Source organism: Triticum aestivum, chromosome 3A, assembly GCF_018294505.1.
Source record: "Triticum aestivum cultivar Chinese Spring chromosome 3A, IWGSC CS RefSeq v2.1, whole genome shotgun sequence".
Lineage (NCBI taxonomy): Eukaryota > Viridiplantae > Streptophyta > Magnoliopsida > Poales > Poaceae > Triticum > Triticum aestivum.
The window spans coordinates 675,523,780-675,548,687 of record NC_057800.1 but is presented as its reverse complement, the minus strand read 5'-3'; the positions used below and the strand labels follow the sequence as shown (position 1 = coordinate 675,548,687).

At 44.1% G+C, this 24,908-nt stretch overlaps 2 long non-coding RNA genes across 2 annotated transcripts; both read right to left on the bottom strand.

Moving 5' to 3' along the window:
- Window positions 1–13,208: 13,208 nt before the first annotated feature.
- On the bottom strand, window positions 13,209–13,606 carry LOC123059047 (uncharacterized). The gene is made up of 3 exons (XR_006427357.1): window positions 13,517–13,606; window positions 13,382–13,441; window positions 13,209–13,285 (listed from the first exon to the last, which is right to left on the bottom strand). It is a non-coding gene; the product is annotated as an uncharacterized lncRNA (long non-coding RNA).
- A 10,644-nt stretch (window positions 13,607–24,250) lies between these two features.
- Window positions 24,251–24,648, bottom strand: LOC123059046 (uncharacterized). The gene is made up of 3 exons (XR_006427356.1): window positions 24,559–24,648; window positions 24,424–24,483; window positions 24,251–24,327 (listed from the first exon to the last, which is right to left on the bottom strand). It is a non-coding gene; the product is annotated as an uncharacterized lncRNA (long non-coding RNA).
- Between the last annotated feature and the right edge of the window lie 260 nt (window positions 24,649–24,908).

Sequence of the window (24,908 nt, the reverse complement as noted above, 5' to 3'; positions counted from 1 at the left end):
GTTATCTATTAATTTTGCATCACAGTTCATAAGCTAATATTCCTAGAGTAAAAATGTGCAACTGTACCACGAAACAAAGGAAATAGCTTTTTATGATCTAATAAAATATGGAAACAAAGATAAACAAAGCCTTCTATCTCAGTTATCTATTGCTTAGCAACCAGTGGAAAATCCCTGACATGAACGCACCTAGAAGTAGAATTTACTAAGAGCTGTAGGTCTGTACACCAGGCCAAATTATTGGGAGATGGTGAAATGAACAAACCTGAGACCTAGCACACACTTTTTTCTAGACTAAGTATATATACAAAATATTTAGGATAAATAATCCATGCCCAGTCTGTTTCACACTAAATATCATCAAAGATGTAGAATGGGCTGTTGTAACAGCTTTCCAAGTTATCCCACTCCAGTGAACAGCCAAAAAACATGGAAGCAATTAGCAGAAAAGGAAAGGGACTGACATGCCTCGAAGAAGGCTAAAGAAGTCGGCGTTTGGTACATCATCTCAACGTTGAACGATCTAAAGGCCACACAAAATATTAGGAGAATATAATTAGAGCTCTGTAGATAAAGTAAGAACCAGAGTATTATCAGCAAGGAATTGATAAAAATAAAGGTGATTGTAGCTAGTTTCGCCGTCACTCACCAGTAAGCACATCTCTTGATCAGATCGGTACATGAGCAGGCCTATTTTGAGCAAGAAACTTGAGACAATCATTCTGCATGGAAAGAGGATGTTTACAGGAAAATTAACTGAATTTGTTGTGGTACACTGTCATCATATCGTTATTAACGCCAGCAATATTAATACAGGTCCAGATTTAATGGTACCAACCGTTATAATAGATCTACAGTATTTCTCACAAACATAAACACAAACAGATTTACATGCAGTGACCGAAGGCCAAGGAATTCATAAAGGCTAAAGCATAAATGTATGTGGCTGCAAAGGAAATCCATTTAAACATATAATTTCATTCATTCATATTCACATACCAACAGTCATCACACCGTTTTGCTATTGTTAAATTAATTAAGGGTTGGCATATCCCTATCAAAATAGCATAAAAACAGATTTTGAAACAACCAAAGGTGAGAACATAACAGCGAATCAACATTTTCATATGTGCGAATTTATGTTCTCTCAAATTGATAATATCTTAAACCTTATAACAACTTATAAAGTCTAAGAAGCTTAGGAGCCTGGAGTCACAACTCATAAATATTAAAAGGCAAAATAGTGAGTTTGCCATTAAGTCTCGGAGTGCGTCATTCAATATTTTAGACATTTCACAATTCTTGGGAATCCGGTACCAACAGTTATAATCCCCCATCAACTGCAGGTTGGCAATCAGATATCGCGTCTTGCAGTAGCCCGAACACATCATTAGAAAATCGCTAATTTATCGCTGATGATAAATTGCATCAACCCTTTCCATTAGTCCATTAGGAAGCATTAAAAAAAACTTTCCATTAGAAAAGATTGCAATCAACCGCACTGCCCGCTATGCTCCTGCCGCCGCCCAAAACTCATTTAAGCCAATGAATATGACCTCATAGGGCAGCTTTTGCTAAAAACTCGGTATGAAAGAAGAAACAATCAGGTCATCTATTGAACAAATAAGCTAAAGAAATTTATCTGGCTTAATGCTAATAATAAGACCAATCATGAATAAGATAAAGAATTACTCTTCTATAGGACTAAGAAACACTACTGATAAGATATATCTAGTGAACAAACACAAAAATATAAAATCATACCTGAGAAAGTTTATAAAGTTCTCCGTGAATCGGTTTTGCTGATCAAGCGCCGGACCATCTCTCCGAAGGTATCCTTCAAATGTAGTTTCAAATTTTGTGACGGCCAGAAAGGAGTTATTTGAGTGTTTTCCTTTGCCAACTCCATATGCGAAAGCTTCAATTATTCCGGGATGATCAAAATTTGCAAGATTGTCATAATGAATTTTTCCAATTTCAGTAGTTGAGAAGCCCAATACAGTTACATCAATTGACTCCAATTTTTCAGCTTGGTTACCCAATTTGATAAATCCATTGTAATAGTGCAAAGAAGAGGGATGTTTCATTTTGTGGGCATCACTGTTTTTTACAAAAATCTGACTTATGCCATCAACCTGAAATAAATAATAGTTTATCATGATGAATATAGTATTAACAACATTATAAAATACGAAAATGTACTTTTATACTGTCCAAATATTCGCAAAGCTCGTGTAACATGCTAAACAATTTTTCATCTTGTTTAACCTTGAATACTTGTTAATTTAGCTCCTAAATGAGTTTTACCAAGTGGTTTCTAGCATGTGGATGTGTGGTATCACCACATATATTGCCACGTCCACAATTTTCCCCATTGGGGTCTAACACACTATGTTAAATCCTCCGTCCAGGTTTATGAGTCCCCTCGTATTTTGTGCCAAACTCTGCCCATAAATTTGACTAGCAAAAAAGAAGTTATATGCCACAAAAAATTTATCGTTAGAAACTTCTTTCAAATATGAATCCAACAATATAATTTTTGTGGCATATAAATTATATTTCGTTAGACAAATCTAAGGTCAAAGTTTGACCCCAAAATACGAGAGGGCCAAATTGCTCAACCATGGTTTCAGATATTGGACAGTTCAGCGTTGGAGATCAATGTTCCTCCTCCTGGAGGAGTGAGGCACCTCTTGCCCAGCAAAATCGAGATAAGGAACAGATTTGGATCAGTCAATGCCAAGTTAAGTGATGAGCCATGTGGCTCACAATTTATGTATTTTACATACTCTTTTTTACAATGTTTGTAGTTATGTCTTTTTTTCAACATTCTTGGCCAAACTAAATAATTTGATTTAGTGCACAGTCAAAACTACAAACATAGCGAAATAAAGTAAGTATTTTTGAAGTTGGGTATGACATATGAGACCCACTGCTAGGTAAACACACAAGTGGATGCCATGTCAGACAAACCACTGTGTTTTGGACTAGGAGCCAACTCACATCCACGTCATAAAAACAACCTAACAAAATCAGTGAAGAGTAAAGTGGTCCACTGTTACAGTTTTAGGAGGTTAAATAAGACACAAATAAGGGACTTTGGATGTTATGGAGCCTTGCGAAGTTCCTTTCAAATGATACTCTTTAAGTAGAGCTACTTACTTGATGGGTAAGTGCAGACCCAGCAGGCTTAGCTTCATCTGTGCTCATATTATAGATTTCTGAAACCTACAAATAAACACCATATATGTTATATAGACAATTCAGTTTCTTCTTTTTGTGGAAAAGAAAGAGATATGTAATCACTATCTTAAAATTTACACATATTTCACAGAACTGAGTTCATGATAAAAACAGATTGAAGATGGACAATGGACCTCATTAGTACATAAACCGGTGTCTCAATCATTCAACGCGTGGATATTACTAACAACTTCCACTGGAATATAAATTTGTTTAAGTCAGCTATCTGGGGACCACTGGAATATAAGAACTTAGACTGGGCGCAATGGACAGGGACGGATGGACGATGATAAGCTCACAAAGAAACCAACGATCATAATGGCAATTCCATAGTTTTCACCTTTTATTGGTGGCAGATTCAAAGCTTCCCATAGAACTAGTAGCAGTGTCATAATAAATAGTAAGTAGTGTGCTCACGGACTCTTGTTAATGCTGATAGTGTTTTATGTACATTTTTGCTCCAAAATGTGTTTTTCCAGCCTATTCTTAAACTGAACTCATAAAAGCAACTTCACGATACACCCTCAGGTGAAGAAAATCATGAAGCAAAGCTTACCGTGCAACCGAGTTCACTGAAGAGAATATTCGCACCACTGTTGACACTTTTCAAGCCACGGATCTACAGGCGGAAGATCCCTGCACGGTCGCTCGGGGCAGTACCAGGGCGTCACCCGCTCACACCTCGTCACAGCAATGCTCGCTACGGTTGGCTGGTACTCCGAACAGAATGTCAGCGCCCCTATCCAAGCCACGGGCCTGCAAGCGGCAGATCCCTGCACGGGTCGGTCGCTCGGAGCGGGATCAGGCCGTCACCGGCTCACACCTCGCATTCGCCACGTCAACCTTGCTCCGGTCGGCTGGTCCTCCTTGGACCCCTAGGGCGGCGACGATAGAACGTGGGATGGCAGGAGACGGGACGGGATGGTGCGCCAACTGGATCAAGGCAAGGGAGAAACTTGATGTGACAGCGGCGGATACAAACCACGCTGCACCACAGAGAATGAGGATTGAAGTGAGGAGTTGCTTGCCTGTTATCCCGGAGTGTGGACGAAGAACAGACTTGATGAGAGTCTCTCTACCGGGCTGAGCTAGAAGGCCATCACCCCACTGGATGAGTCATTTTGTCAACCTCATTTGTAGATTTTGAAATCTTCCTTCAGACATGTGTCCATCAGGAGTTGGAAGACCCAAATATTTCTCCTCAAAAATCAGGCTAGTAACATTCAGAACCTCTCTTACTTCTCCTTGGACACCCCTAAGTGGTTTAGTGTCACGTCAGAAGCGTTTTTGCTGGTTGTTTTCATTTAGTTGGTGTTGTCAAAAGGTTTCAAGCTGTAGATGGACACGGTCTATTCGCGGCGCACACGTCCAAGAAAAAATAGTGTTCGTGGACAGGCTTCAATATTATGTGGGACTTATGGGCTTTCCCACATAACCCACATTGAACCCATGTAATCCCCCACAAGCAACCACTGGATGACAATATGGCCATGGGGATTAAGCTAACTAGATGATGCCCCGACGCGTTGCTGCAGGAAACTTGCTAAACGAATGCATAAAAGTTTGTCTATATAATAAGGATCATTTTCCTACCAGAAGGACCACGTCCTGTCGAGCCTTTCGTCAAAATCCACCTTCCCTTCGTTCTGTTTCGCTCAGAAAACACGTTCGGCTCTCCTCCGTCCTCCGTTGGTTGCCCCCCTCCCGTCGATCTCGCTACCAGTTTAATTACTCCATCGATTTGGTTCACGCGTGGACGTTTTCTCTCCAGGATTAGTTCCCTCTTGTAGATCTCGCTAACTTCCTTCTCGATCTCATCCTGAGATACTCATCGTCTCTCCCCAAGGTTGCTTTCGTCTCCATCCGCATAACTCACCATGAGAATCTATGTTCCATCCATCTTCCTTGCGTGGTACAATGTCGTGGGAGCTAGCAAAGAAGGACTTAGACAGTTGTTGCGCCAGTTGACGTGGGGTAGAAGGTGCCGATGTCGACCGCGGTTGTCGGAGTATATGAAGTGGTTGGGGGAGATAACGGCGACGCTAACAATGAGCTGGTGTTGTACGAACACGAAGAGGTGGACGGCGAAGTAGGCGGTGGAACCAGAGGCAACTCGCGGGGGCCATGTCGGTCGCCGGTAGAAGTACGGCGGCAGTGTTCGAAGTAGGCAAGGAAGAACCCAATAGCGTGACGAAAACCATGCACGAACGATGACGCCTAGGGAAGCAGCGCGACACATACCACATAAAAGTCGACGCGTAGGGACGGCAAGTGAACCACTTGTCGCGGCGCTATGGTCCAAAGGGGCCACACAGCGTCACCGCGCTGATCGGTGCAAACATGGAAATAACAGAACCATGAAACTACAACGCTACGGCCTAACAGGGAGACACGACGGCAGTCCGATGCTCGATCAGTGGAGAGACGTGAAAACTTGATGACAATCTAAAAAATTTGGCACAACACGTGCGGTTGATTAGACCGTACGGCGTGCATTGTTCGGCATGTTGGATCCATTGGGCAGTGTCCCATTTGCAAACAGGAGGCGAAGACATAAAGCATCTTTTATTTTCATGCAGCATGGACTCATGGTTGTGCAGCTATGGAATAGACTTGGCATTTACAATCTTATAACCTGATATTTTAGATTCTGAACTGTTAAAATAACTACTCTGTGGTGAGCACGGAGTAATGCCAGGAACGACACAGGCGTTAGTGAAACGGTTGCAGTGGCCTGCTGGTACTTGTGGTGGCTACGACACCAAATTACGCATGAGGGGATTGCTCACCAACTGGGCCATAGTGCCATTTCTATCCTTGCTATTACTGTAAACGCAACAAATCATCCCAACATGCAGGTGGCCGAAGCATATCTTAGATGGAGGAAACCAATGATCAGGACAGTGAAACTGGATGTGGATGCGGCGTTTTATGTTGATGAAGGTACTGGCGCTACAGCAGCTGTTATCCGTGACCACAAAGGAAGGTTTATTGCGGCACAATGCTCCTGTCGTTCCATTTGCTGCAGATTCTAGCACTACGGAAGCCATGATAACGAGAGATGGATTGATCTTGGCCAATTCATTAGGATGCAACATTGTAGAAGGTGAATCTAACTCAATGGAGGTAATCAATTTCTATTCTGGATCATCACAATGGTGGGACTCGGCTGCGGCTATTTATGCAGATTGCCTTGACACTGCAAATTTAAAAGGGAAAAGCCAAATTTAGGCATTATAGAAGAGAAGCTAATGGGGTTGCTCGTGGTCTAGCAATGCATAGTTATTTGCATAAACTTTCTTGTTCTTGGACTGATGATCCTCTGGATGATCCCAGTGTTGGGAAACGATGTAATCTTTATCTTTACCTAATAATGAAGCAAATTGGGTTTCTTTCGTCCGTCATGGCATTTTTTAGAAAAGTCCCCCTATTTTAGAGAATTCAACCTGCAGTCCTGTTTTAAGTTAAAACGAATCGTTATTTTTGTATTTTACATAAAAGTCCCTGTTTTTTCTTGAAATCAACCCGCCATCCGGATTTAAGTCACACCCGAACCATTATTTTACATTTTTCGAAACCCCCTAATGTTTTACATAATTCATCCGCAGATCATATTTAAGTCAAACAAATGCTTTTTAAAATCATCCATATCTTTTAAACCGTAACTCCGATCTGAACATGTTATATATGAAATTTGATTAAAAAAAATGTAAAATATGAATATGAGATTATTTTTACCTGTTAAGTATTTTTAGATATTATTTTGGAATATATTTGAGTCAAACCAAATGATTTTCTAAATTATATGTATCTTTTAAACCGTAACTTCGATTTTAATATATTATATATGAAATTTTATTAGAAAAATGTGTGAAATCTAAATATGATGTTATTTTTACCTGTTAAATATTTTTCAAATATTGTTATGAAAGCAAACTTATAATTTATAGCGCAAGATTTGTTTTTTTTTCATACCGGAGGCGATCCAGATTGCAAATAAACATCCCACTATAACCATATAGGGAAAGGAAAACATCGATAACTACACATGCATACCTCTAAAAAATGTCGCAGGGGAAAACAACAGATTTCCCATTGCGAGAGTGAAAGAAAGCGAGAGAGAGAGAGAGAGAGAGAGAGAGAGAGAGAGAGAGGGAGAAGAGAGGGAGAGAGACGCCTTAGGATTAACCATATTCAACACACGTTTTTTTTTTGTTTTGTGTGAACACCGAGGCCATCGCCGGCGAGGGTGAGAAGGAGGATAAGCGGCAACAAAAATATGATGCCTCGCAAAAATAAAGGAGATCGACGTATTGTGGTCTTGAGTGATAGTTGTTGAGTTAAGAGTGTGTGTTATGTTTTCTCTCCCGTTGCAATGCACGGGCTCTTTTGCTAGTTGATATTTAAGTTAATATAAAGCTAGTCACAATGGGTTTCTAAAAAAGAAAAAAGCTAGTCATGATTGCCTTTTCTTACAAAAAAAGATGGCGGGACGATTGCAGCAACGTGTAAGGGCATGTACAATGGTGCTATCTTAAGAGTGTCACATAAGATAAATGATGAGGTGGAGGAGAGAGAACTCATAAAAAAAGGCTTGTCTTTTTCTTATTTAAAAGAAGACAAGAGATGATCAACCCGCCGTCTGGATTTTCAACTTGAAGTATAAGACGAGATGAAAATAAACCATAGATAAACCTATTATGAAATATATATAAAAACACATTTCAAAATGTAAAAAAATTCTAACAATAATTCCGCTTGTACATCTGGACATTGTATGTTCGCACACAAAATTTCGCAAAGAAAGAACATTTTTTGTGGCATGTTTAAAAAAGATTTAAAACAAGTCTCCTGAATAGTTATAATCAAACATCCAGAATTGTCTTGTTTACCCAAGCCACAAAAAGTTCCCTTTTCCATCAAAACTTTGTGCATGAACATATTATGTCCGGATGTACACGCCGGATGTTTTCTCGATTTTTCTAACTTTTTAAAATGTGTATTTAGACAATGATTGCATCTACACCGATGAGCAAAAGTGATTTTCTGGTAATACAATGATGTTTGTCCAATCGAGTTTGCATCAGTTGTGGCCAAATAAAATATTTTTGAACCACGATTTGCATCATGTGCACCAGTACCCATGTTTTTTTTTTTGAAGGGACGCTGGAGAGCTGCGCATTTTCTTAAGAGGGGCGGCGAAAGAAACACCAAAAAGAGCCTCCAAAGGAAAAAGAAAGAAAGAAAGGAAACGGAGAAAGAAAAGCTAGAGGCCACTATTATCGCGTCAACAAATGCCGGCAGCCAGCCAACGCCCAGGTAGTCCTCTCTTCATCAACGCGGTGGAGGACCGAAGAAGGTGGCAGCTCAACATTCCTGAAGATGCAGTCGTTTCGCTCTCGCTATATCTCCCAGATCAACAGCAACATCACAGAGCGCACCTTCTTTGCCATAGTCGGGGCGGCGGAAAGATCAGTGAGCCAATCTTGAAGGGTGGCATCCGTCCTCCAGGCCGCTAGTGATAGAGCAGGTAGGTTGACATGGGTAGCCGCCACCAATGCCCAAAGAGATTGCCAGTCCAAGGACATAACCTCATGGGAAACGTTTCTACACGGCGCCGGCCGGCAGGTCCTGTGCGAGCCACACGATCGAGGCCATCGTACACCTCGCGCGACCCTCTGCCCCTGCCTTATTTTCTTCCTCCCGATCCCCATTCTTCCTCGCTACCTTCTTCCTCCCGAATTCTCTCTCAGCCGCGTCCACGCACGGGGGTGGCCATGCTCCTCCTCTTCCTCCTTCAGATCTCGCCGCCGGCTAGCCCCAATCCCGCGCAGGTCCATACCTCGAACGCCAGCGCCATGCCCACTTCCTCCGCTACCCCCGGCTGCAGGTTCCTTCCGCCCCGGCGAGCCGGAGTTGGAAGCCGCCATGGATGCTACAACCACGGTGACGCGAAAGATTCAACCAGTGGTATATAAAGCTTCAATAAGACACCATGCACCGAAAAAGCTACAATCGTTCATATGAAAGCTTCAACTATAGTTTGAAAAAGCTTTGATGGACCCTGTACAACTGAAAATAAGCTTCAATAGTTCATGTGAAAGCTTCAAACCATATTTGAAAAAACTTCAAATGGCGGAGTAGAGAAGTTTCAACCGACCACTGATATAAAGAAATCTACAGCCATCATTTTGAAAAGCTTCAACCGCTGAATTGAAAAGCTTCAACCAGTTTTATAAAAAGCTTCAACTGGTTTCACGGGAAGCTTCAATCCGCGAGTACACAACGAAAAAGTTGCAATCATTGACATGAAAAGCTTCAACCCGGCGACAAAAAATTGGAACTGGCACCTCATCATTGATGCAATGGCAGCACTCCTTCGCTGGAGCTGCGACCTTTGCCGGCAGGAGCTGCATGCGGCGGAACCAGCGAGAGCCACGGTGACGGGGGATGCTGCAACCGGGGCGGGCCATGCTGGGAACAAGCGATGGTGATGCTAGAGAGGAGCCGGCATGGACGGGGCTGTCGAGGGCAGCGGCCGGCGGCGACGTGGACGGCCAGCGAGCTGGCTGACGGCTGGGGGGATTTGGGGGGGGGGGGGGAGGGCTGCTCGGGATGAACATGCACCAAGTTTTTTTTAGCTAGCGAAGCAGTTGGGAAGAAGGCATAGTGCGGCTAATATAGAACAAATCGTACGTATGCGGTGCGAGTGCGACCGGCCGAACCGGCGCCTATCACTCGCCTAACCTCATGAGGTGCTCGGCCGTCTCAAAGGTTCCGCCAGCATAGTGGGCAGAAATAAGAATTGGGCCATTGCCTTGCCAGAAGCCTGTCAGCTGTCATGATCCTATTTTGGGCAAGTAGCCAGGCAAAAAACTTGTGCTTGGCCGGCGCCCAAGCTCTCCAAATCGTCGTCATCGAACCATATGACATGGAGCCAACGAACTGCAGCCTGTATGCCGAAGCCGTGGAGTAGCATCCATTTGCAGAGAACTGGCATTCGAAGGAGTCGACCGCATCAGTGGTCAGAGGCGCTGAAGCCGCGACCTTGACCCAAAGTGCGACGAAGGAGGGAAGGGTGTCAATCGTGATGCGGCCTTGCAGGTCCCGAACCCATCTTCTGTCGGCCAGGGCGGACGCCACCACCCGACGCTTGTTGGAAACGACGTTGAAGATGTCGGGGGCGATGAGACAAGGAGCTTGCCCATCCAACCATGCATCCAGCCAAAAACATGCCCTCTTACCACTGCCAAGACGGATTGTGAACATCAAGCGGTCTGTCATGGAGCATGGCGTCGGGAGTCCAACCAATGGCCATTCGGGGGTTGTCCTCTCGAGCCAGAGCCACCGTAGCCACAACGCGGCGCCAAACATCCGCAGGTCGACAATGCCAAGACCTCCGAGCTGTTTAGGTCTGCAAATCCTGCGCCGGGCCACCTTGCAGTCACCGCCATGACAAGCCTCGTCTCCACGCCATAGCCATGCACGGCGCAGCTTGTCAATCTCCAGACAAGCCCAAGCCTGCACCAGTACGCATTACTTTGTTTCTCCTGTAACCAAACGAATGCACCATCCCTACATCTTCCCTGTAGGTTTTCGGATACTTTGTTTTGCAACTAAGTTCCTTTGCTATTCCTACATTTTCTCACATTTGTATGTTTTACATTCCTGAGATCCGAACAAGGCCTAAAATAGGACGCCCCGCTCCAGCCTCGCTCCAGTCGTAGGATCCATTGCTGACCTGGCAGTGGGTCCACCCACTACCAGTCCACTGCATCGTCGTCTAGTGATGCAGGTGTGACAATCTTCTTCCCTGAGCTTGTTTGCTCGATTTGATTTTCTCATAATCTGACATCTGCAATCGATGTGGTCCGATTAAGTGGACCTCATCATTTCTGGTTTCTATTTCCTCTACAAATCGCCCAATTTAAACACCTGCACAAAAGGGTACAACATAGATAATAAATAAACAAACTGATGAAGAACAGCAATACCAGATTTCAACACAAGAAAATTTCACCGCTTAAAAAATGCCCAATCTTCTGGGAAGCGGATTTGTAGCACCCGGGTGCTTCACACCCCTATACGAACATTAAATTCAATTTTACGATTAATATTCCTATAGGGCTGTGGAGCACCCAGGAGCTCATGTGTATTTTCTCAATCTTCTGCCACTATTTCGAAATCTTGCGGATCTGCACCTTTTCATCCATGTCCCATTCGTTTTAACATACAAGACGCCTACGTGATTCAACTTTGACCAACATATTGTTGGCCTTAGCCTTTCTCAAAGTTGGATCTCAAAATGTATGATCGCCTAGCATTTTGAAACACAATTTTATTTTTCTCCTACCCAATCCTCCACGACTTATCCTCACCCCGACATGCTCACCTGCTCACCGGTCATCTCCCTCCAACAATTCGATGTTTTTTGTGGCGCCAGCACTGACAAGTGCCTCGCACTGCCAACCCACAAAAAATAGATTGAACACCCTTCTCAAAAATAGCTGCCACCATTGTTCCTATAACAGCCAATACAGCCGCTCTCCTCAGCCATTGCAGTTGCAAACCTAACCAGCATATATCTGCCTCCATCATCGCCATGTCTACGGCATCGTCACCAGTCACCACCCCACCAATGGCAAGACAAACTACCTTGTGCTGCCCAACACGGCAGAAACCTAAGTCAGTTCAATTTCTCCAATCACAACATGGCTCTATCCACATCAGAAACTCTACATCTCTGCCTCCACCACCACCAGGTTGTTTGAGGACGCAGCAGGCCCCATGTCTCTGCCTCCTCATGCCTCTTGCCACCATCTAAGGAAGCATGATTCTCGGTGCAACTTAAGCATACATAATTAAACTGATTTTCATGTAATAGCCCACTGATACATAGAAAACCCATACTGTTTTCACTTTTCAGAAAAACATGTAGAAACCTGAACATAGGCTAACAAGACAGAGGAATATTGTACACAAGTATAAACATTATGAAAGCCCATATTCATGTTATTTTCAGGTCGAGATGATTATCAAGACACGTTTTTACTACAAAATCTTCAAGCTATTGCGAAGATAAAACAGTTAAATGCAAATAGTAATCCATCTTCTTAAGTGCACATAAGCCAAGTAAAATGCTCCTTTAAAGTAGCACCAGGCTCATAAGATCGTTCAGATTCCACATTGGAAAGTGTGTCACGTAAGAATGACACATTCCATCAATTGTAGGACTGGAATGTCACACTAGAACAGTCAATTCACCCATTAACATTCCAAAGACATACTCTTCATATGGCATCATTTCTTCTGCATGCTCAACTTGAGTGGACAAAAACAAAACCTTCCATAGACAAAATGGCTCGTCAAAGAATTTAAGTATCACACTATAGGTTTTGCATTTAGAAATCTGTCCAAATTCAACTTATGATGGTAGTAACTATAATGTTTTGAACCAAAAATAGTGGAATTTTGGTCCTCACCTATTTATTTAAGTCTAATTTTCATCATAAACTCCTATACCAATCAGATGGCAACCCCCAACTCTGAAAACTGGACAAAGCCTGTTCCTAGGCTGTTTGATCCATAGTTATGTTTGAAAAATAAATGTTAAAAAAATATTAGGGTGGTGAGGCATGAAGCAGAGTCAGGGCACTCATGGCGGCAAGCCGGCAACAATGAGAATGTGCTGGATATGGTGAGGAGTGGGGCAGAGAGACCAACGGATTAAAGAGCCAAATATAGAAGTGGCTGCCACGTGGGATCAAATTCATTATGTGGCAGCTCAAATGGTACACTTCATATTTTCATACAAGCAAAATTTCCAGGTACACTCACGAGGATTAGACAAAACACTCACCTTTTTAAGAGGTTGTCTAAGCATGTCATAGTATTCATGTTCATAATGCCTTGTGTCCCTGTAAAACTGAAGAACCAAACAAAATAATGAACACAATAACTCAAGTCCCAAAGTTATAGCAAGATATATGCTTCAACATACATGCCCAAGATTTCCCTTCCATGCCTCATTTGCATAATCAACCTGTCAAAAGTTGACCATGAATAATTGTATATTTAACAGAAGGAAGATTTCCATGAACGAAATGAGTTATAAGTTGGGCTTTAGGAGGAGGCCTACCATTTTAACAGCGTCATGACATGTATCATCATCCTCTCTCGGTAAGAATTCTTGAAGATCCTGACATTCGAGAAAAAGAATGGAGCCTAAACAACCATGTAATATGAGACGATATAGATATCAAAAGAAGTATACCATTATTGCTTGGAGTGCATAACATCCATCAAAGCAATGGCCAGTCAAAGCATTAAATTTATCCACTAATTTCGTAAACGATTCCTTATCCTTCAAAAGGAAAAAAAAACATGGTCACTATACCAAATATGGAACTACTAAAATATAACAGTTATTAATAAGAAAAGTACCCAATCAATAGAATCATCATCGATGCTGAAAAAGCCTTCTTCATCCAGCAGATTCATCAAACTTGCAAGTTGACCTTTCACCTGGAAGTTTTCAATGTATATACATGGTTCAACTCAGCATAATTGCAACAGATCAACATTAATCCATAGTTCAATTGAGGATTTTGTACTAAACCAAACTATTGGAAAAAATTATACCGTAAAAAAATTCAAAATTATTACGGAAATCTTGTCTTGGGAAACGAAACAAACAGGAAATTCAGCATGATGTGGAAAGTCTGAAGTTCTTTTTCTTCCTAGAAGAATTGCATTAAATTATTATTGAGTAGAGCCCTCCATGAAAAAGGACAAGCATCACCAGGGAGGAAAGACTACACCTAACCTCTCTGAAAAGTTAAGTTAAAGATTCGAAACAGGTTTACATACCTCATCATTGAGAAGGACAGCTGTCAAGCTCTGAGTGTAAGAGTCCATTTCCTGTTCCCGCTTATAAATATTGGCCATTCGCTATAAAAGAGTAAAAATTTGTAACATAACCGTCAAAAACATAAGTAGAAGAGTGTAAAATCGACCAACAAAATCCTTCGAAGTAACAGGTACCTCAAAGGACATTTTGGCAAGACTGATGTCCAGTTTTGCAAACTGACCGTTCTCATCGTCTCTACGAGCACATTCCTGAAATAAAGTCAGCATACAAACAATGCATAAAGCAATTAATAGACAGTCGTGTGGAGCCATATAGTGGAACTTTTCCAACAAAAGAAACTGGTGTTCTACCATGAAAGAACAGAAGTCCAGAGCATGATCCCATGTGCATGTAGCTAAATAATGATCAAACTCTTCATGCAGACTTACTTGTTCTTTAGCTGTATAATACTGGAGAAAAAGACTTCCCAAGTTAATATAGACAAGAAGGTGACCAAGTTATTAATATAGCTAAATCACCAAGAAGTCAAAATTTAGCAGTCCTGAGATGGTAACAACAATATAGGTTAAAGAATATAAGGCTGAATATAGATTACCATTTTTCGAAATTATAGGTTTTTATTTAGTTGTACTTTAAAGGGATAATTGATAGGTTGGAGAATACAGGAGTAGGTCGAAAAGCAAGAATACACTATTTTTACAACTTAATTTCAAGAGAATTATATGAGATACGGGCAAGCCAGCTTGGCCCTGGGATGGTTTGCCACTTCAGGATCCACGCAACGCCCGGGCCTTATTTGGAGTGGCTGTTGAATCCATTATCGGCAATGGCGAGATGACCAAGTTCTAGTCTGAACGCTGGTTGCAAGGTAAAATGGTGGTGGAGTTGGATCCTAATTTGTTCTCTTTAATTCCCAAACGAGACATTAATCGGTGAATGGTGGTTCAAGCTCTTATCAACCGAAGATGGGTGGCTGACATTAAGGGAGCATTAATTGTGCAAGTAATTGTCGAATATATCTTCAAATATGGGATATGGTTGACAACCTTGTCTTACACCATGATGTGCCAGATCAGCACCATGATGGATATGGTTGACAACCTTGTCTTACACTATGATGTGCCGGATCAGCACCATGATGGATATGGTTGACAACCTTGTCTTACACTATGATGTGCCGGATCAGCACCATGATGGATATGGTTGACAACCTTGTCTTAGACCATGATGTGCCAGATCAGCACAAATGGCGCCTAATTCAATCAGGCTCCTATACCAGTATAAGTCGGCCTACGATGCTTACTTTCTGGGATCCATCGAGTTTACGCCCTGGAAAAGATTTGGAAATCTTGGGCTCTGCTGCTTTGTAAAATTTTCATCTGGCTGGCTGTCAAGAACCACTTCTGGACAGCTGATCAGTTATCTAAGCATGTGCTGCCACATCCTGCTGCTTGTCCTTTGTGTGTGAGGCAAGTCAGGATGCTGGTTCTCCAAAAGTTGGGTTTGTCAGCTAACCCAATCTGGCACAACTCGTTTCTCTAGGTGGAAGTGCAGTGTTATCAAGATGGCTCCTAAAGAGATGAGGAAAGGATAAAATTGTGTTACACAGTTCTAGTAATCCGATGGCACATTTATTGTAGCATTTGATCATCTCCTCAGCAATACTGCTAAATCTATTAGAATATCAGTGCACATAGCACGGATGCAACTTTGGGGATGGGAAAATACAATTAAAAATAGTAATGGCGTACCCCAGATTGTTCCTTCTTACTCCTGATGTATACCGACGCATATGGCCGCAAATGATACAAGAAATCATCAGGGTCAGGTTCCAGTGGTAGTGGCTGTGAAAAAGGAACTAGATTAGTAAAGTTCTGGCCATGCCCCCAAAATGGAAAATGAATGCACAAACCTCAAAAGTTGAATTCCCTTTAGCTAACTCACGGGCATCTGTTAGCAGTAGCTCTTTGTGGCGCTAGAAATATCAGTTTACTTAGCTTGCAGCATAGGATAATCTAGGAAACATATGGAACAACTTCAAAGATATCATTATAAACCTCACGTATCAAAGGATGAAACTGAGGCTCCCAGAAAAACAGCAACGAATCAAGGAAAATCTACAAGAGGAGATATAGTTAGATTAGCCTTTAGTTAAATGGAGTACAGAGGAAACTAATACTTACATCAATTGCCCTTGGTGCCTCACTTGGCCAAAGGTTTTCTACATTACAGTTTTTCCCAAGACGGTCCATAACATCATCCCAACAATCAGTTCGCTGTAAATGATCCAGGGGAAGTTAGGAATGTCCCTTGCTGAAAAATAAGGATCAGGCCAAATACCTTAATGTAAGGTTTCAGCTCGATAAGTTGGACCAAAAACTTGTAGATCTCATCAGAACGTCTCTGATAACATTTCCATACACCAAGCTCCTTTCTCTTGAAAACAAAAAAATAAAAAATAAACTAACATCACAAAGGGGAGAAATGCACGTGCATGTTGCAAGCTGAAGGTTGTCAAGAATACAATAGACTCACCTGTAGCATACGAGACATGCTTCGCAAATAAGGATGCTGCAAGCTGTTAATGGCATACCTCGCCTTAAACTCTGGCTTCAATCTCTCAAGAAGATTATCAATTTTATGCTGCAAGTGACTTGTTCATTAGTTCAACTTACCGTTTTATTAACAAAACATAACATCAGAGGAAACGTAGCGTTCTTAAATCCCCACAAACTTATGGTACAAAACAAGCTTTTGGAGGCAGCTCCCAAAGGTACTACTCGAGGCTCCTGTTGTGTCAGTAGTCCAACAAGTTTTTTCTAGCTCTATCTCTAGAGCAATTTGTGGAATTTCGAAAATAGCTGTTATGGCCGGTTTTGCTAGGCCCACCGGGCAATCTTAGCCCACAAGTTATCTTAGGTTAATTCTTATGCAAGTTATCTTAGGTTAATTTTTATGCAAGTTATCTAGCTTATAAATATAGGCTGTAAGACTCTTTTTGAAATTAAGCAATAAGAATATTATTATCCCTATTGCCCGGCTCCCAGAGGAGCCGGAACCCTAGCCGCCTCTAACCCTAGCCGCTGCCGCCATCTCCCTCCGACGCGACGGCGCCCAGCCGCCGGCGTGCCCGATCATCGCCCCGTCCCACTCCATCCTTCCCCTACAACCTCCGGAGCAGATCCGGTAGGACCCCTGGTTCTACCAATTTGGTATCCAGAGACTCGGGTTCGATCATGTCGTCATCAACACCCACGCCGCCGATGCCCATCATCACCACCGCCCCGATGACCACTGCTAGGTCCCTAACACCGTCGGCCCCCGTCACTTCCGCGCTGCCGACAACCTCCGTCTTCACGCCGGAGGAGATGACCAGCACCCTATGGGACCTCGTGACGGCCGTCCAGGGCATCTCCCTGTACTTGGCCGGCCCGCACACCACCCCGCCGGCTGCGCCCCCCGCCTACAGCCACCCGACGACGCACTGGCTGATCCAGAACGCGTTGGGCCTGAGCGGGACGCCCCTGCTGCCGTTCTAGGCGGGCTACACCGGCGGGCCCCCGCCGCTGCTGCACCTGCCCTGGTACTCGGTACCTGCAGCGATCGTCGGGGCCCATCCGTCGCTCCAGCCGCCGGCCGTCCCAGCGCCGTCCTAGCCGCAGTGGCTCGCGCCGGTTCTCGCGGCGCCACCCGCGCCTCCCGCGCCCGCCCCAGCGCCGCAGTGGCCCGCGCTGGCCCCAGCCGCGCCGCCCGCACCGGTCCAGCTCCCACCGCCGCCGCCCAGCTCCGGACTGGGCCAGTCCACACCAGGAGGACTTCCAATCCAGCAGGTCCGGTTTCTGTCGTCGCCGTCCCCGATCCCAGCCTCGCTAACCGGGACGTCGCCAGCGCCAGTTTACACAGAGGCCGGGGACCCACCGGTACCCACGCTGCAGTCTGGGGCCTCGTCCGGCTCTGCGAGGGCCTACGACGGCCTCCCCACCGTGGACCGGGCGCCGTCATCATCATTGCTCCGCATCGCCGAGCCGGCCGGCCATGGCGCGCCGACCCAGACGCCGCCACGGTTCGCCAAGATCAATTTCGCCACTTATGACGGCATGGAGGACCCGCTTAACTGGCTCAACCAGTGTGAGCAGTTTTTCCGTGGCCAGCGCACGCTCGCGTCGGAGCGCACTTGGCTGGCATCCTACCACCTCCGCGGTGCAGCCCGGACCTGGTACCTCTAAAAAATGTCGCAGGGGAAAACAACAGATTTCCCATTGCGAGAGTGAAAGAAAGCGAGAGAGAGAGAGAGAGAGAGAGAGAGAGAGAGAGAGAGAGAGGGAGAAGAGAGGGAGAGAGACGCCTTAGGATTAACCATATTCAACACACGTTTTTTTTTTGTTTTGTGTGAACACCGAGGCCATCGCCGGCGAGGGTGAGAAGGAGGATAAGCGGCAACAAAAATATGATGCCTCGCAAAAATAAAGGAGATCGACGTATTGTGGTCTTGAGTGATAGTTGTTGAGTTAAGAGTGTGTGTTATGTTTTCTCTCCCGTTGCAATGCACGGGCTCTTTTGCTAGTTGATATTTAAGTTAATATAAAGCTAGTCACAATGGGTTTCTAAAAAAGAAAAAAGCTAGTCATGATTGCCTTTTCTTACAAAAAAAGATGGCGGGACGATTGCAGCAACGTGTAAGGGCATGTACAATGGTGCTATCTTAAGAGTGTCACATAAGATAAATGATGAGGTGGAGGAGAGAGAACTCATAAAAAAAGGCTTGTCTTTTTCTTATTTAAAAGAAGACAAGAGATGATCAACCCGCCGTCTGGATTTTCAACTTGAAGTATAAGACGAGATGAAAATAAACCATAGATAAACCTATTATGAAATATATATAAAAACACATTTCAAAATGTAAAAAAATTCTAACAATAATTCCGCTTGTACATCTGGACATTGTATGTTCGCACACAAAATTTCGCAAAGAAAGAACATTTTTTGTGGCATGTTTAAAAAAGATTTAAAACAAGTCTCCTGAATAGTTATAATCAAACATCCAGAATTGTCTTGTTTACCCAAGCCACAAAAAGTTCCCTTTTCCATCAAAACTTTGTGCATGAACATATTATGTCCGGATGTACACGCCGGATGTTTTCTCGATTTTTCTAACTTTTTAAAATGTGTATTTAGACAATGATTGCATCTACACCGATGAGCAAAAGTGATTTTCTGGTAATACAATGATGTTTGTCCAATCGAGTTTGCATCAGTTGTGGCCAAATAAAATATTTTTGAACCACGATTTGCATCATGTGCACCAGTACCCATGTTTTTTTTTTTGAAGGGACGCTGGAGAGCTGCGCATTTTCTTAAGAGGGGCGGCGAAAGAAACACCAAAAAGAGCCTCCAAAGGAAAAAGAAAGAAAGAAAGGAAACGGAGAAAGAAAAGCTAGAGGCCACTATTATCGCGTCAACAAATGCCGGCAGCCAGCCAACGCCCAGGTAGTCCTCTCTTCATCAACGCGGTGGAGGACCGAAGAAGGTGGCAGCTCAACATTCCTGAAGATGCAGTCGTTTCGCTCTCGCTATATCTCCCAGATCAACAGCAACATCACAGAGCGCACCTTCTTTGCCATAGTCGGGGCGGCGGAAAGATCAGTGAGCCAATCTTGAAGGGTGGCATCCGTCCTCCAGGCCGCTAGTGATAGAGCAGGTAGGTTGACATGGGTAGCCGCCACCAATGCCCAAAGAGATTGCCAGTCCAAGGACATAACCTCATGGGAAACGTTTCTACACGGCGCCGGCCGGCAGGTCCTGTGCGAGCCACACGATCGAGGCCATCGTACACCTCGCGCGACCCTCTGCCCCTGCCTTATTTTCTTCCTCCCGATCCCCATTCTTCCTCGCTACCTTCTTCCTCCCGAATTCTCTCTCAGCCGCGTCCACGCACGGGGGTGGCCATGCTCCTCCTCTTCCTCCTTCAGATCTCGCCGCCGGCTAGCCCCAATCCCGCGCAGGTCCATACCTCGAACGCCAGCGCCATGCCCACTTCCTCCGCTACCCCCGGCTGCAGGTTCCTTCCGCCCCGGCGAGCCGGAGTTGGAAGCCGCCATGGATGCTACAACCACGGTGACGCGAAAGATTCAACCAGTGGTATATAAAGCTTCAATAAGACACCATGCACCGAAAAAGCTACAATCGTTCATATGAAAGCTTCAACTATAGTTTGAAAAAGCTTTGATGGACCCTGTACAACTGAAAATAAGCTTCAATAGTTCATGTGAAAGCTTCAAACCATATTTGAAAAAACTTCAAATGGCGGAGTAGAGAAGTTTCAACCGACCACTGATATAAAGAAATCTACAGCCATCATTTTGAAAAGCTTCAACCGCTGAATTGAAAAGCTTCAACCAGTTTTATAAAAAGCTTCAACTGGTTTCACGGGAAGCTTCAATCCGCGAGTACACAACGAAAAAGTTGCAATCATTGACATGAAAAGCTTCAACCCGGCGACAAAAAATTGGAACTGGCACCTCATCATTGATGCAATGGCAGCACTCCTTCGCTGGAGCTGCGACCTTTGCCGGCAGGAGCTGCATGCGGCGGAACCAGCGAGAGCCACGGTGACGGGGGATGCTGCAACCGGGGCGGGCCATGCTGGGAACAAGCGATGGTGATGCTAGAGAGGAGCCGGCATGGACGGGGCTGTCGAGGGCAGCGGCCGGCGGCGACGTGGACGGCCAGCGAGCTGGCTGACGGCTGGGGGATTTGGGGGGGGGGGGGGGGGGGAGGGCTGCTCGGGATGAACATGCACCAAGTTTTTTTTAGCTAGCGAAGCAGTTGGGAAGAAGGCATAGTGCGGCTAATATAGAACAAATCGTACGTATGCGGTGCGAGTGCGACCGGCCGAACCGGCGCCTATCACTCGCCTAACCTCATGAGGTGCTCGGCCGTCTCAAAGGTTCCGCCAGCATAGTGGGCAGAAATAAGAATTGGGCCATTGCCTTGCCAGAAGCCTGTCAGCTGTCATGATCCTATTTTGGGCAAGTAGCCAGGCAAAAAACTTGTGCTTGGCCGGCGCCCAAGCTCTCCAAATCGTCGTCATCGAACCATATGACATGGAGCCAACGAACTGCAGCCTGTATGCCGAAGCCGTGGAGTAGCATCCATTTGCAGAGAACTGGCATTCGAAGGAGTCGACCGCATCAGTGGTCAGAGGCGCTGAAGCCGCGACCTTGACCCAAAGTGCGACGAAGGAGGGAAGGGTGTCAATCGTGATGCGGCCTTGCAGGTCCCGAACCCATCTTCTGTCGGCCAGGGCGGACGCCACCACCCGACGCTTGTTGGAAACGACGTTGAAGATGTCGGGGGCGATGAGACAAGGAGCTTGCCCATCCAACCATGCATCCAGCCAAAAACATGCCCTCTTACCACTGCCAAGACGGATTGTGAACATCAAGCGGTCTGTCATGGAGCATGGCGTCGGGAGTCCAACCAATGGCCATTCGGGGGTTGTCCTCTCGAGCCAGAGCCACCGTAGCCACAACGCGGCGCCAAACATCCGCAGGTCGACAATGCCAAGACCTCCGAGCTGTTTAGGTCTGCAAATCCTGCGCCGGGCCACCTTGCAGTCACCGCCATGACAAGCCTCGTCTCCACGCCATAGCCATGCACGGCGCAGCTTGTCAATCTCCAGACAAGCCCAAGCCTGCACCAGTACGCATTACTTTGTTTCTCCTGTAACCAAACGAATGCACCATCCCTACATCTTCCCTGTAGGTTTTCGGATACTTTGTTTTGCAACTAAGTTCCTTTGCTATTCCTACATTTTCTCACATTTGTATGTTTTACATTCCTGAGATCCGAACAAGGCCTAAAATAGGACGCCCCGCTCCAGCCTCGCTCCAGTCGTAGGATCCATTGCTGACCTGGCAGTGGGTCCACCCACTACCAGTCCACTGCATCGTCGTCTAGTGATGCAGGTGTGACAATCTTCTTCCCTGAGCTTGTTTGCTCGATTTGATTTTCTCATAATCTGACATCTGCAATCGATGTGGTCCGATTAAGTGGACCTCATCATTTCTGGTTTCTATTTCCTCTACAAATCGCCCAATTTAAACACCTGCACAAAAGGGTACAACATAGATAATAAATAAACAAACTGATGAAGAACAGCAATACCAGATTTCAACACAAGAAAATTTCACCGCTTAAAAAATGCCCAATCTTCTGGGAAGCGGATTTGTAGCACCCGGGTGCTTCACACCCCTATACGAACATTAAATTCAATTTTACGATTAATATTCCTATAGGGCTGTGGAGCACCCAGGAGCTCATGTGTATTTTCTCAATCTTCTGCCACTATTTCGAAATCTTGCGGATCTGCACCTTTTCATCCATGTCCCATTCGTTTTAACATACAAGACGCCTACGTGATTCAACTTTGACCAACATATTGTTGGCCTTAGCCTTTCTCAAAGTTGGATCTCAAAATGTATGATCGCCTAGCATTTTGAAACACAATTTTATTTTTCTCCTACCCAATCCTCCACGACTTATCCTCACCCCGACATGCTCACCTGCTCACCGGTCATCTCCCTCCAACAATTCGATGTTTTTTGTGGCGCCAGCACTGACAAGTGCCTCGCACTGCCAACCCACAAAAAATAGATTGAACACCCTTCTCAAAAATAGCTGCCACCATTGTTCCTATAACAGCCAATACAGCCGCTCTCCTCAGCCATTGCAGTTGCAAACCTAACCAGCATATATCTGCCTCCATCATCGCCATGTCTACGGCATCGTCACCAGTCACCACCCCACCAATGGCAAGACAAACTACCTTGTGCTGCCCAACACGGCAGAAACCTAAGTCAGTTCAATTTCTCCAATCACAACATGGCTCTATCCACATCAGAAACTCTACATCTCTGCCTCCACCACCACCAGGTTGTTTGAGGACGCAGCAGGCCCCATGTCTCTGCCTCCTCATGCCTCTTGCCACCATCTAAGGAAGCATGATTCTCGGTGCAACTTAAGCATACATAATTAAACTGATTTTCATGTAATAGCCCACTGATACATAGAAAACCCATACTGTTTTCACTTTTCAGAAAAACATGTAGAAACCTGAACATAGGCTAACAAGACAGAGGAATATTGTACACAAGTATAAACATTATGAAAGCCCATATTCATGTTATTTTCAGGTCGAGATGATTATCAAGACACGTTTTTACTACAAAATCTTCAAGCTATTGCGAAGATAAAACAGTTAAATGCAAATAGTAATCCATCTTCTTAAGTGCACATAAGCCAAGTAAAATGCTCCTTTAAAGTAGCACCAGGCTCATAAGATCGTTCAGATTCCACATTGGAAAGTGTGTCACGTAAGAATGACACATTCCATCAATTGTAGGACTGGAATGTCACACTAGAACAGTCAATTCACCCATTAACATTCCAAAGACATACTCTTCATATGGCATCATTTCTTCTGCATGCTCAACTTGAGTGGACAAAAACAAAACCTTCCATAGACAAAATGGCTCGTCAAAGAATTTAAGTATCACACTATAGGTTTTGCATTTAGAAATCTGTCCAAATTCAACTTATGATGGTAGTAACTATAATGTTTTGAACCAAAAATAGTGGAATTTTGGTCCTCACCTATTTATTTAAGTCTAATTTTCATCATAAACTCCTATACCAATCAGATGGCAACCCCCAACTCTGAAAACTGGACAAAGCCTGTTCCTAGGCTGTTTGATCCATAGTTATGTTTGAAAAATAAATGTTAAAAAAATATTAGGGTGGTGAGGCATGAAGCAGAGTCAGGGCACTCATGGCGGCAAGCCGGCAACAATGAGAATGTGCTGGATATGGTGAGGAGTGGGGCAGAGAGACCAACGGATTAAAGAGCCAAATATAGAAGTGGCTGCCACGTGGGATCAAATTCATTATGTGGCAGCTCAAATGGTACACTTCATATTTTCATACAAGCAAAATTTCCAGGTACACTCACGAGGATTAGACAAAACACTCACCTTTTTAAGAGGTTGTCTAAGCATGTCATAGTATTCATGTTCATAATGCCTTGTGTCCCTGTAAAACTGAAGAACCAAACAAAATAATGAACACAATAACTCAAGTCCCAAAGTTATAGCAAGATATATGCTTCAACATACATGCCCAAGATTTCCCTTCCATGCCTCATTTGCATAATCAACCTGTCAAAAGTTGACCATGAATAATTGTATATTTAACAGAAGGAAGATTTCCATGAACGAAATGAGTTATAAGTTGGGCTTTAGGAGGAGGCCTACCATTTTAACAGCGTCATGACATGTATCATCATCCTCTCTCGGTAAGAATTCTTGAAGATCCTGACATTCGAGAAAAAGAATGGAGCCTAAACAACCATGTAATATGAGACGATATAGATATCAAAAGAAGTATACCATTATTGCTTGGAGTGCATAACATCCATCAAAGCAATGGCCAGTCAAAGCATTAAATTTATCCACTAATTTCGTAAACGATTCCTTATCCTTCAAAAGGAAAAAAAAACATGGTCACTATACCAAATATGGAACTACTAAAATATAACAGTTATTAATAAGAAAAGTACCCAATCAATAGAATCATCATCGATGCTGAAAAAGCCTTCTTCATCCAGCAGATTCATCAAACTTGCAAGTTGACCTTTCACCTGGAAGTTTTCAATGTATATACATGGTTCAACTCAGCATAATTGCAACAGATCAACATTAATCCATAGTTCAATTGAGGATTTTGTACTAAACCAAAC